The sequence below is a fragment of the Saimiri boliviensis genome, chromosome 17, assembly GCF_048565385.1.
Source record: "Saimiri boliviensis isolate mSaiBol1 chromosome 17, mSaiBol1.pri, whole genome shotgun sequence".
Lineage (NCBI taxonomy): Eukaryota > Metazoa > Chordata > Mammalia > Primates > Cebidae > Saimiri > Saimiri boliviensis.
Window position 1 is genome coordinate 41,269,319 of NC_133465.1, and position 14,298 is coordinate 41,283,616.

Here is a 14,298-nt window from a genome sequence, read left to right on the forward strand (position 1 = left end):
ATTTAACAGATGATCAAACGGAGGCACAGGGGTGTATACCTTCCCCAAGGCCACGTTGCTGAGAAGTTGAATGCATGCAGAAGGCTTAGCCCAGTGCCTGACTCAGTCAATGACAGTGGCCAAAGCACTTGCCCCGCCCTGCCTTCCCTTCCTTCCTGCCTCTGCCAAAGGATCTCAGTCCAGGGGTGATGGGGCGGGGCTTCCTTCTCTCCCCAGGTGCCCTGAGAAGGGGGCAGGGACCTATGGCTGCCAGGGTTCCCAAACCCTTGGTGCCTGTGTGAGCATTCAAGATGACAACAAAAGACCCAGGCAAGGACGGCTTGGGTCCCACCTAAGGGCACAGATGTTGGCCTGCAGATGGGGTGACTGGTAGGCACGTACTCAGTCCTTGTCCCTTCCTCTCTCTCTCCACCTGACTGACCTGCTCATCCCTGGGGAGCCACCAAATTCCAAGAGTCAGCATCCCCTCAGGTAAGGCAGTATTTGTTCCAGCATCACCTGGGCATTTGCCTTCTCAGAGACAGAGGGAGGGAGGAAGGAAAACTCTGGAGGCAGAGGGAGAGTCCGAGGGCTCTGGGGGAGCAGGCAGAAGCGCCAGCACCCGGGCACCTGCCCAGCCTCACCCCTGAGCTTCTCCATGTGACTCTCCCCCTGCCCCCTGCTATCCCCTGGCTATTTTTGGAGCCACCCACTCAGCTGTCTTAAGGTAGCAGTGCCTGGCTCCAGTGTCACCAGGCCCACAGAGGCCAGCCTTCCTTAATGAAAAGCTGCAGCCACTTCCCCCTCTGATCCTCCCTGCCCAACTCAGGGGTGCCAGGGACTGTGCCACAAGCCAGAAAGTCCCCAGAAAGGCTCCCCAGGCCCCTCGGTCCTCAGAGGACCTTCCCACTCATAGTTGTCTGGATTGCAAACTGCCGCTTGTAACACACAGCACCCTCTGTCCATTGGGCCTACGGGTGGAAAGGGGGGGGTCACAGGGTCTTTAAACTTAGTTTGAAAAATTTACAGCATACTATAACAAGCCCCCATGAATCTGTCACTCAACTTCAACAATTATCAACTCATGGCCAATCTAGTTTCATCGATACCCCTCCCAATTAATTTCATCCATCAATATTTCAGTATGTGCCTTTAAATAATAATTATTTTTAATGTAATCACACGACATGTTCAGTTATTAACATCATCAATAAAATTCCTTAAAATCAAACTTCTAATGTTCAAATTTCCAATTTCTCATATATATATATATATATATATATATATATGTGTGTGTGTGTGTGTGTGTATATATTTACGGTGTACTTGTTCCAATCAGGATACAAAGAAGGTACACACATTGCAACTGATTGAAGATTGATAGGGCTCTTTATTCTTTTCTTTTTCTTTTTTCTTTTTTCTTTTTTTTTTTTTTTGAGACAGTTTCGCTCGTTACCCAGGCTGGAGTGCAATGGCGTGATCTCGGCTCACCGCAACCTCCGCCTCCTGGGTTCAGGCAATTCTCCTGCCTCAGCCTCCTGAGTAGCTGGGATTACAGGCATGCACCACCATGCCCAGCTAATTTTTTGTATTTTTAGTAGAGACGGGATTTCACCATGTCGACCAGGATGGTCTCGAACTCTCGACCTCGTGATCCACCCGCCTCGGCCTCCCAAAGTGCTGGGATTACAGGCTTGAGCCACCGCGCCCGGCCTTTTCTTTTTTTAAAGATGGAGTCTCACTCTGTCACCGAGGCTGGAGTGCAGTGGCGCAATCTCGGCTCGCTGCAACCTCCGCCTCCCGAGTTCAAGCAGTTCTCCTGCCTCAGCCTCCTGAGTAGCTGGGATTACAGGCACGTGCCACCACATCCAGCTAGTTTTTATATTTTTAGCAGAGACAGGGTTTCACCATGTTAGTCAGGATGGTCTTGATCTCCTGACCTCAGGTAATCCACCTACTTTGACCTCCCAAAGGAGGTTCATCCTTCTTTCCCTTCCTTCCTTTCTTATTTCTTCCCTTCCTTCCCTCCCTCCTCTCTCTCTTTCCTTGAAGGAGCCAGATCATTTCTTCTGTACTTTTCTGCCCTCTGGATTTTGCTTGTTGCATCTCTATGGTGTTTTTTTTTAACATGTTCCTCCCACCTCCATACTTCCTATACATTGTATTTCCTGTACACTGTTTTCTCCTATTAATTGTAGTTGCATCTAGAGGCCTGATAAGGTTTACGTTCAGTTTCCTTGTTGAGACCACTTCACAGGTGGTGGCAACGATCTTCCATTTGAAGGCACATCATGCGTTTCCGTGGTCTTAGCAGTGTCCGTGCCTCTGCATCAGCTTTTTATTTTTGTGTGTGTGTGCAAAATAGTGATATTCAAATTTGATCACTCTGATCACTCCTTCCTTTACTAGCTGGAATAATTATAGACAAACTGCCCCTTGCAATTTGGTTACTGAGTGGGAAAGTTGGCATAAGAAAGACAGGAGAAACGCTGGACTCTTCCTGTATTAACCAGTCTCAGAATAAAGAGCTGATTCCCCAGCATCCTCCAAACTCTGGCCAGTCTGGGCTTTTTGTTGGTAGTAGAATGATGAATGCATGGTTATCACATATCGGGTCCCACCTGGTGCTCACATTGCCTATCTTTAGCTCTCCATTTGGCCCTCACCAGTTGGGGCGTCAGTTGGGGGAACTGGAGGGGTCGGAGGAGCTGGAGGGGCACAGGTGTTGGCCTGCAGATTGGGTGACTGGGGCTCGCACCCCGCCTCGCACAGCTGGTGCCCGCGCCATGCCACGGGCTGCAGGCTCCGCCAGGACTTCCCCGGCCTCTGCCTCACTCCTGTGGCCCAGCCCTGCCCTGAGCTAGTCGGTTCTCTGTCCTTGCCTTTTTGACAACCGCATCCGTCTCTCCAGCTTTCTGCCCCGCCTCTGCCCACCAGTGCCTAAATATAAGCCCTCTGGTCCTTTGTGCCCGTATCTCCCCATCCCAGTGAATGTTTGCTGAATGAACGAGAGAATGAATGAATGTTGTCCAGTGTGTCTCATTCAGCTCCAGTCTCTATGCACCTGTCTCTAAGTCTCTTGACGTCTGAGGCCGTGTTTTCTTTATCCGCATCTATACGTTGCCGTGAGGGACAAAGGAAAGGGCTTCTCGTCATTGTGATCTGATTCTCGCATCTGCCTCCCAGACTCCACCCACATCTTTCTCCCCCGTCCCGTTCACCGCCTCCAGCGCAACAACAAAGACTGCGACTCGGCCAGTCTGCCACGAGAGGGCGCGCTCGCCGGCTCCAGCCCGGTCTTGCGCCTGCGCGGTGTTGGGGCGGAGCGGGAGTCGGGGGCGGGCTGGCTGTGCAGCGCCTCGCAACGCCCCAGGCTGGGGATGCGCGTCAGCAGTGCGTGCGGGGCGCCGCAGTTACGGGGGGCGACGCCGGAGGGAACTCAAGGCCACGAGCTCCATCTCGTCCTCCCCTTCCCTATCCAGAAGACGCTCTAATCTACGAGGGGAGGAGAACCGGCACGGAGGCAGGAGCTGGACATAATGATCTCTTCCCGCTCCGACCTCCACCCATCCCACCATCTATATCAAGCCTCCGACATCCAAGGACATTTCCATATCCCCCCAGACATTTTGGGATGCCAGCCTGGAGACCTAATGTACCCGGAATCCCCCCCCTTTTTTTTTATCGGTGGATTTCAGCGCTCAACGGGGTTCATTCCCTGAGCCTCTGACGACCCAAATCCATCACACATAAGTTGGAATGCCAGGGACCATTCCCGGCCAAACGTTTAGCTTACCGGAGAAAGAAGGAAGAGGAGGGACTGTCTGAGGTGCCTTGGCACCACGCCTGCACAGCTGGATCTCTGGACACAGAACCCTAAGCCGTTTCCACCCAGACACTCCCACTCCATCAAGTGGGGGTAAGAAGGATAAATGAGATGATGGAAGTGAAAGTGCTTTGCAAACTGTAAAGCTCTGGAGAAAGTAAGGGTGTTTTATTTATTTATAACTGACAGTGCAAGGTAATAGCTTCCCAGGGTCAGTCCACAGGCCCAGCCCGAGAGCTGGGAGAGGTCAGATTTAGAAGCCACCGTTCACTGATAGAAGGATTAGGATAGTAAGGCCGGGCCCGCTGGCTCACTCCTGTAATCCCAGCAATTTGGAAGGCGGAGGTGGGCGGCTGAGATCAGGAATTCCAGACCAACCTGGCGAGCATGGTGAAACCCCGCCTCTACTCAAAATGATTAGGCGGGCGCGGTGGTGGGGACCTATAATCCCAGCTATTGAGGAAGATGAGGCAGGAGAATAGCGTGAACCCGACAGGCAGAGGTTGCAGTGAGCTGAGATTGCACCATTGCACTTCAGCCTGGGTGACAGATCGAGCCTCTGTCTCAAATAAAAAATAAAAAAAGAAGTATTAGGAAAATAAGAGGCAAAAATCTCTGACATCTGTAGATGGCATGATTATTTATATAGAAAATCAAGAGATTCTAAGAGCATATTATTAGAGTGATTAAGTGAAGTCCTGCTGGACAAAGGTCAACATCCAAATTACAGAAAATCATAAGAATACAAATTCAGCAGTGTTTCTATGCACTAGCAATAATTTATTAGAAATTATAGTCTCTTTTCAAAAAAATCATTCACAAATAAATTAAAATTTGTACAGAACCCAGAAAAAAATTAGAAAATACATTGCAAGATATTTAGGAAGAAAAACATAGGCTATAATAGTAATAAGTAGATGGCCAGGCATGGTGCCTCACACCTGTAATCCTAGCACTTTGGGAGGCCGAAATGGGCATATTGCCTGAGCTCAGGAGTTCGAGACCAGCCTGGGAAACATAGTGAAAACGAGTCTCTACTAAAATACAATAAAAATCAGCCTGGTGTGGTGGCAGGCCCCTGTAATCAAGAGGCTATGTACGCCTGTAATCAGCTATGCAGGAGGCTGAGGCATGAGAATTGCTTGAACCCAGGATGGGGAGGTTACAGTGAGCCAAGATGGAGCCACTGCACTCCAGCCTGGGCAACAGTGAAACTCTGTCTCAAAAAAAACAAAAAAACAAAGTAACAAATGAAGAACAATAGAGAAGTATTAGGTTAGGGATGAGATGCCTCAATGTTACAAAGATGATTCTCTCCACCTTAATCTGTTGATTTATTGCAGGTCCAATAAATATCCCAACAGGATTTTTCACAGAGCTAGGCAAACTAATTCTAAACTTCATAGAGAAGAACAAAGACCCAAGAAAAAAGTAGACCATTCTGAAAAAGAATAAGGAAAGAGACCTGGCCCTAACAAATACCAAGACCTTTTTGAAAGCAATAATTAAAACAATGTGGTATTGGTGCCGGGCTAGACAAAGGGATCAATAGAACAGAGTGCCCAGAAACAGATCCAGGCATTTGTGGGAATGTGATTTATCATAGCGGCAGCACTGCAACTCGGTGAGAGAGAATAGACTATTCAATAAAACGTGACAATTGTCTTTTCCTATGAAAAATCTTCACACCATCCATAAATATGAATTTCAGATGGATTAAAGACCTAAAAGTGAAAAACAGAACTTTAAAATAATTAGGAGAAAATGAAAAAAAAATTAGGAGAAAATGTAGGAGACCTAAGGGTAGGAAAGTATTTCTTTTTCTTTTCTTTTTTTTTTTTTTTTTTTTTTGAGACGGAGTTTCACTGTTGTTACCCAGGCTGGAGTGCAATGGCACGATCTCGGCTCACCACAACCTCCGCTTCCTGGGTTCAAGCAATTCTCCTGCCTCAGCCTCCCGAGTAGCCGGGACTACAGGCGTGCACCACCACGCCCGGCTAATTTTTTTGTATTTTTAGTAGAGACGGGGTTTCACCTTGTTGACCAAGATGGTCTTGATCTCTTGACCTCGTGATCCACCCGCCTCGGCCTCCCAAAGTGCTGGGATTATAGGCGTGAGCCGCCGCGCCTGGCCAGAAAGTATTTCTTTTTTTTTTTTTTTTTTTTTTTTTTTTTTGAGACGGAGTTTCGCTCTTGTTACCCAGGCTGGAGTGCAATGGCGCGATCTCGGCTCACCGCAACCTCCACCTCCCGGGTTCAGGCAATTCTCCTGCCTCAGCCTCCTGAGTAGCTGGGATTACAGGCACGTGCCACCATGCCCAGCTAATTTTTTGTATTTTTAGTAGAGACGGGGTTTCACCATGTTGACCAGGATGGTCTCGATCTCTCGACCTCGTGATCCACCCGCCTCGGCCTCCCAAAGTGCTGGGATTACAAGCTTCAGAAAGTATTTCTTAAACAAGAGACAAACTCAAAAAAGATCAGCCGATTTTTATTACATTACCCCCCAAAAGCCCTCCACCATGAAAATGACATTACAAACAAAGCTAAGAGACAAGGAGCAGCCTGGGTGGCCATGGTGACAGCATATACAACAGATAAAGGGTCAGCATTCAGAATATAAAGACCTCCTAGGAATCTACAAAATTAGTCGGCTGTGGTGGCACATGCCTGTAATCCCAGCTAACTGGGAGGCTGAGGCAGGAGAATCACTTGAATCTGGGAGGCAGAGGTTACAGTGAGCCGAGATTGTGCCTTCACACTCCAGCCTGGGCAACAAGAGCGAAACTCCATCTCTTCCATCTCAAAACAGAACAAAACAGCCCTCCTAGGAATCAATGTGGAAAAGACAGAACTTTTGTTTTATTTGTATTTCTTCTTCTTTTTTCTTTTTTGAAACAGGGTCTCGCTCTGTTGCCCAGGCTGGACTTCAGTGGCACAGCCTTGGCTCACTGCAACCTCTGCCCCTCCAGGCTCAAGTGATCCTCCCACATCAGCCTCCAAGTAGCTGTGACTACAGGCACACACCACCATGCCCACCTAATTTGTATATATATGTATATACACACACATACATATATATATAATATATATATTATATTATATATATTATATTTTTTTGGTAGAGATGGGGTCTCATCATGTTGCCCAGCCTGGTCTCAAACTCCTGGGCTCAAGCAATCCACCCACCTTGGCCTCCCAAAATGCCAAGATTACAGGTGTGAGCCACCCTGCCTGGCCTATTTTTTTTCTTTCAAGGCATTCGTCAAGTAGTAAGGACAGATTTTTTGTGTGTGCCACTCCAAATAGCATCCCTTCTCTTCTTCCTCGATAATCAGAACCCTGTTCTGATTCACGGGTTTGGGCTTTCGGGGAGGCTTGGCCTTCCTCAGCCCCATCAGTTGAAAAGTGATTGGTCTAAATATAGCATGTTAATTTAGTTCTTCTGATCAATGATTGGCTTAGGTGTGGATGTTTATGCAATTCTGGAAGGTCTCTTGGAGGGGAAGGAGACTAATAAGAGAGTAATAAGGAGACTAATAAGAAAACATCCAGCGTGATGCGGTGACTCACACCTGTAATCCCAGCACTTTGGGAGGCAGAGCTGGGTGGATCGCCTGAGGTCAGGAGTTTTGAGACCAGCCTAGCCAACATAGTGAAACCCCAACTCAACTAAAAATACAAAAAATTAACTGGGCATGGTGGTGGGTGCCTGTAATCCCAGCTACTAGGGAGGCTGAGGCAGAAGAATCACTTGAACCCAGGAGGCAGAGGTTGTGGTGAGCCAAGATTGAGCCATTGCACTCCAGCCTGGGCAACAAGAATGAAACTCCGCCTCAAAAAAAACCAAAAACAAACAAACAAACAAAAAAAAAAAACAGAAAGCATCCACTTACCCACTTTCTTCTGTCTCTGGACGTTATTTGCACAAGACACTTGGAGCTGAGGCAGCCATCTCGGGACCTTGAGGAGGCCCGTCTAAGAGGCAAGCCAACACAATGAGAGGGTGCTGCAAAAAGACAAAAAGAACCTGGTGTTTGATGTCACAGCAGGGCCTCTGAATTAACCACCCCCAGGACTTCTTGTTATGTGAGCTAATAAATGTTCCTTTTTGCTTAAACCCCTTCGAGTTGGGCTTTCTGCTGTAACTTGCACTGAAAGCTACAATAGGATAGCAAAGGATATGAACGTAAATGATTTGCCTAGAGGAAACCCACATGGCCAATGACATTAGTAAGATGCTCGACCTCAGAGGCAGGGAATGCAGCTTCAAATGAAATACCACCTCATGCCCATCGGATTGGCAAACATAAGTCTAACAAGAGCAAAAGTTGGCAAGGATGTGGTGAAACAGGACGTCTTGTACAAATGCTGGTGGTGAGAGGATCAATTGGTTCAGCCGCTGCAGAGAGCAGTTTGGCAGTACTAGTCAACTTCAAAGTGTTCCTGCACAACAATCCTAGCTTTCTAATTCTAAGTATATGCTCTAATGATGGGTTCAGAGAAAAGTCCAAGCATGTTCACTGCAGCCCTGTTTATATAATAGAAAAACAGGCCAGGCGAGGTGGCTCATGCTTGTAATGCCAGCACTTTGGGAGGCTAAGGCGGGCAGATCACTTGAGCTCAGGAGTTTGAGACCAGCCTGGCCAACATGGTGAAACCCCATCTCTGCTAAAAATACAAAAGTTAGCTGGGCACAGTGGCGTGTGCCTGTAATCCCAGCTACTCGGGAGGCAGCTGAGGTAAGAGAATCATTTGAACCCAGGAGGCAGAGGTTGCAGTGAGCCGAGATTGAGCCACTGTACTCCAGCCTGGGTGACAGTGAGACTTTATCTCAAAATAAATTAAAAAAAAATAATAGCAAAACATAGAAACAACCTAAACACCCAATTGATAAATATATTGTGGCTTATTCGCGTGATAATAAACAGAAGTTAATTTGAACAAATCAAATGAATAATTGTGGCTCCATTGTGAAAAACATGTTGACTGGGAAAATGGTACACATAGTATGACGGCCATTGCATAATTTTTTTTTTTTTTTTTTCTGAGACAGGGTCTTGCTTTGTCACACAGCTGGAGTGCAGTGGCACAATCATAGCTCACTGCAACCTGGAACTCCTGGGCTCAAGTGATTCTCCTACCTCAGTCTCCCAAGTATTCAAGACTATAGCTGAACCACCACACCTGGCTAATTTTTTTTTTTTTTTTTTTTTTTTTTTTTGAGGCAGAGTCTTGCTCTGTTACCAGGCTGGAATACAGTGACACCATCTCGGCTCACTGCAACCTTCTCTTCCTGGGTTCAAACGATTCTCCTGCCTCAGCCTCCCAAGTAGCTGGGACTACAGGCATACACCACCACGCCTGGATAATTTTTTTGTATTGGGTTTCACCATGTTGGCCAGGATGGTCTTGATCTCCTGATCTTGTGATCTGCCCACCTTTAGCCTCCCAAGGTGCTGGGATTACAGGCATAAGCCAGCTTACCGAGCCTAATTTTTTATTTTTTGTAGAGATGGGGTCTTGCCATGTTGCCCAGGCTAGGCTTGAAATCCTGGCCTCAAGTGATCCTCCTGCCTCACCCTCCCAAAGTACAGGGATTACAGGCATGAGCCACTGTATCTGGCTGTTACATAAATTTTTAAAATACATAACTCTAGGATAGGCACTGTAATCTCTAGGCTCATGCCTGTAATCACAGCACTTTGGGAGGCTGAGGCGGGTGATCACTTGAGGTCAGGAGTTTGAGAACAGCCTGGCCAAAATGGTGAAACCCCATCCCTACTAGAAATACAAAATTAGCCTGGTGTGGTGGTGTGGGCCTGTAATCCCAGCTACTCGGGAGGCTGAGGCAGGATAATTGCTTGAACCCAGGAGGCAGAATGGGGGAATGCAGACTTATATGGGCATGGAGTTTCAGCTCTGGAAGATGAAAAAAAATTACAGAGATGGATAGTGGTGCTGGCTGCACAATGTGATTGTACTTAATGCCAGTGACCTGTACACATAAAATGGTGAGTTTCATATCTCTAGTTTGCTACAATTAAAATCTAGTCATGCAAAAATTATGGTCTAGAAAAGCTGTATTCCAAATTTGTGCATGTGGAGGGAGGTGGGCAATGGGACTGGGGAGAAAGAAAAGGGGGCTTTACTCAAGTTAGAATATTCTCTTTTGTATGTAGAAACCCAAAGCATAAATGGTACATGGCTAGCTTTTGTAAATTCTGTTACATGATTCTTTTAATGTCTCTTACTTTTTTTTTTTTTTTTTTTTTTGAGATGAGGTCTCACTCTGTCACCCAAGCTGGAATGCAGTGGAGTGATCTTGGCTCACTGCAACCTCCACCTCCTAGGTTCAAGCAATTCTCCTGCCTCAGCCTTCCGAGTAGCTGGGACTACAGGCATGTGCCACCATGCCCGGCTAATTTTTGTATTTTTAGTAGAGACAGGGTTTCACCATTTTGGCCAGGCTGGTCTCCAACTCCTGACCTCATGATCTGCCCACCTCGGCCTCCCAAAGTGCTGGGATTACAGGGGTGAGCCACCGTGCCTGGCCAAATGCCTCTTACTTTTAAAGAAACTTTTCAAAAGTAAAAGTAAAAAACAAAAATAATTCATGAACATTTTTGTAGGAAGAAGAGGTCTCTGAAGTAGTAATGCCCCGAAGTGGAGGATTTCTCACCCCACACCTCACCCCCAAAGCCACCCGAGTGCTGGGGGCTGAGTGTGGGAAACCTGCGAGCTGGTGCTGTGGAAGCTGTACCTTCGCCAGCAGAGCCTGGCAGGCCACAGGGGACGGAGATGGCAGGATGCTGTTTCCCTTGACCCAGGGCAGATGAGGAAAAGGCTGGCAGGAAAAGGTGTCTCTGAGAGCCAGTCGCCTTCTCAGGCACCCACTGCACAAGATCCAGAGAACAGATGAAACATAGGAACCATCAAAACACAGAAATGTGTATTATTAGCAGTGGGAGCAGGCAGTAGAAAGAGTTCTTTGAATCTGCTGATGACAAAATATATTGCTTAATCTTTCTGATTATTTTTTTTTCTTTGACCTCCCTGCATATCTCTGGCGCTCCCACAGCTATGGCTGTCTGCCTTGCAAAATACATATTTACAGGCCCTCTAAGACCAGCTAAATATAGGCTTTCTTTTAAAGCAACTGATGATTTGGAGAAATCTTTCCTCTGTCCCATCCCTTCCCCCACCCCCCAACACACACACACACACACACACACACACACACACACACACACACCCTGATTCCTCCTACTGAGTCTCCCTCCCCAGTCTCTAAGATGTATCTGAACTTTCCAAGAGCCACTAGAGCAAGTATGGGGAGTGAGATGCAAAGACTGATGTTCATTCTCAGCCATACCTACCGGGGCACGAGCATTCATACACACACACACACACACACACACACACACACACACACACACGTGCATGGATACCCTGCAATCAATAACACCCAACACACTGAGCCCCCTTTCTGTGCCTTAGGCATTGAGTACTCATTTATTCCTCAAAACAACTCTATGAAGTTGGTATATTATCTGCATCTTACAGATGAAGGAAATTGTTGAAGTCCCTTAGCTAGGGAGTGGCGAGCTGGGGACTCTAACAAAGGTGGTCAGGCTGCAAGGCCTGTGTTCTGCCCTGCTCCACAGACAAGGTCAGGGATGCCTAGGGTCATCCATGCTCAGGAGACACTCAGACAGTCAAGTGGAGCTTTTTGAGGAAACAGGCTTTGGGAGGTGACACGACTAGCCCATGGTCATCCAGCAAATGAGTGCAGCTAGGACTCAATTCAAGCCTCATGAACCCTAGCCGGTCTGTTTCCTCTCAAACTAGGTATGTCACTTCTCAGCTTTCTTCATTCTCCTTGTGAAGAGGTCAGCCAAGGGCCAGTAAAGGCCCCTCCAACACTGAGATCCTGGATTTGAGGTGTACACACATGAGCATACCTTTCCAGTATCCTAGAACCAGCCCAAATCCCTGGCAGAGGATAACCCATGAAGGAGAGCAGCTGGGTGGGGACCACTGGCTCACCACAAAAGGACCCAAGTGCAGGGTCTAGGCCAGCCTCTGCTTAGATAACCATGGCTAAGGAAAAACTGCTTTTAGAAGCTGAGTCTCAAGGCCCCAGGGCTGGAAAGAGAAGCCAGCCTTGGCACCCAGCCTGGGCCTGAGCCCAGGGCGCTGAGGGCTCAGGACTTATCACTCATCAGGCTTCTCCCAGCCTTCATCACCATCTTTGCAGTTACACCTGGTGTTTAAAACTAGCAAGCCTCAGGGAAGATTCCTAACACAGCATCTTCCCAAGGGCCCTCATCAGATTTGGGGGTGTATGGGAAAGCTGTGGGGCGGGGGTTACCAGGAGGAGAGTTGGGGGTGGATTATTTCTGCCTATTGCAGCCTCCAGCCTTTTTAGCAAGGGCTGAGAAAGGCATCTCCTTCCCCAGATCCTGTCTTCTGTGTCTGAGTCACTCTCATCTCTTTCTGGGGCTTCTTTTATGCTCCCAGATCACAGAGAAGGATAAGTGACTTGTCCAAGGTCACACAGCCAGTAAGCAGTGGAGCCAAGATTTGAACCCTGGCAGCCTGGCTCCTAGGCCAACCACTCTATGCCAAGGCAAAGGTAAGGAAGGAACATCCATCCAGTCCACCAGGCAACTTGGCCATCAAAGTCTCTTCCCCTAGGACAAAGGAAAGAGAAAGGGTGGTTAAATTATCCTGGGGTGCTGAACCGGAGGAATTAGGTGAAGATGACAGCCCTATGAATGAAAATTAGGTTTAAAGCCGTCAGTTCGGATGGTAACTCCCAAACCCTCCTTGTTCCTATCAGGTGTGATGACTGCTCTAGGCAGGCAGAGAGGGATGGACGGAATGATATCCCATTCCTCACCCATCTCACAGGCCAGCCAGCTTGGTGCCTGACACCAGAGAACAAGTGATGCTCAAGCACTTACCACTCCATAACAGCGTCTTCGGGAATTCTGGCCGGCGTGCTGTTCTGCTAACCAGGAGTCCGTGAAATAATAATCCCACTCATTAGCCTCAGTTGCCCAAGCTCTGGCTAGCTCTACCCTCTTGCAGCCCAAAACTCCTGGAGGTTTGTTAAAGGGGTTTGTCCAGAGATTCAGAAATCTTTGGACAAGGGAAACTCAACAGCATCCCCATAATTCCAGTTCGCTCCAAGCTGCTACCAGAGATGTTGGGGGTCCCAGGGTCTCAGCTCCTTCTTCCACCCTCAGAAACTGGGGGCCTCCCCACCTGGCCAGAAGCGTGGGCACAGGGCACAGACCATTGGGCTGGGACCAGTTAAGATGACACCACCATGGGTGTGGGAGATTCTGGGCAGAACACAGGGACCTGCACCCTCCTCCAATCCACACAAAAGCTTCTGAGGACATTGCCCAAACTTCCAAACCCCAACGGAGTGAGATTTCTGTCTTCTCTGGACTTCTGTATTGAGCTTGAAGGGCCTGTGGGGAAGAAGTTTCAAGACCCAATCTGGAGCTTGGAAATCTGAGTCCCAAAGCTTGCTTCTGACAGAGGCCTTCTAAGAAGGGTTATGGGGGAGGCTGCTTCACCCTGTCCCATCCCAAAGTGCAAAACTGAAGAAGGGAAGTTTCCTGGGCAGCTGGGTAATGATGCAGGTGGCATTTGGAAAGCCTGAGGTTTGGGGTCATTTCTGGTTCCAGCTCAGAACCCAGATCTTCCCTCCTCAGCACCAGGCTCAGGATCAGTCCTGCCGTTCCTGGCCCCTCCTCCTCCCAATATCAGGGTTCCCAGGCAGCTTCCCCACACCCCATCCCCCACGCTGTACTCTAAGCTCTTTTGCACATGGTAACGCATTAATATCCCACAAAACCCACACACACCCCTGCAGTGGAGTGGTAGGAGGGCTCCCTTTGCCAGCCCTTCCAGGCCAGAGGGGAGAGAGTGGGAGATTGGGAAAAGGAGGAAGAGGATGGAGGGGAAGAGGGCGGGGGAGGAGGCAGAGGCCGCAGAAAGGCCTGAGATGCAGGAAGCAGCTGGGAGTGGGGGAGAGGCTTTGTGCCTGAGTTGTTCTCTGGGTCCTAGGGCCCATTGTGTTCGCCAGTTGCTGGGTCGTGTGCACTGAAGCAGCGCACCTGGACCTGTCCAGAGGGTGGACCCTCACACCCAGGGCCCAGGCAGCCCCAGCACCCTAGCTGTGTAGGCGAGGGGTGCAGAGATCATCAAACAGCTTTCTGGGCTGCCAGGACAGGGGATGTGTACGTCACTGTCACCCTCCCCACCCCCCACCCCCGCCCCACCAGAACCCAGTGGCCAGGATCCTTTAAATCAGAGACCCAAGTTAGAGTTCTCACTGGGGAAACTTTGGCCCCAGGCCTCTAGAATTCCTGCTCCAAAACCCTTCCTTCCGGTTTGAGAGGCAGGAGTGCCAGGGTAGGGGCCTGAAGACTGGGGTTCTACCCGCTCTCTTCCAACCTGGGGTGCAGAGTAGA

General features: G+C 48.7%; 1 long non-coding RNA gene across 2 annotated transcripts; it reads right to left on the bottom strand.

The window, feature by feature from the left end:
* Positions 1-3,435: 3,435 nt before the first annotated feature.
* On the bottom strand, positions 3,436-14,074 carry LOC120366850 (uncharacterized). 2 transcript variants are annotated; one of them, XR_005581378.2, is made up of 3 exons: positions 10,569-14,074; positions 7,702-7,814; positions 3,436-4,364 (listed from the first exon to the last, which is right to left on the bottom strand). It is a non-coding gene; the product is annotated as an uncharacterized LOC120366850 (long non-coding RNA). The 2 variants fall into 2 exon arrangements; XR_012514639.1 differs by lacking the exon at positions 3,436-4,364 and adding an exon at positions 5,948-6,632.
* Positions 14,075-14,298: the final 224 nt, after the last annotated feature.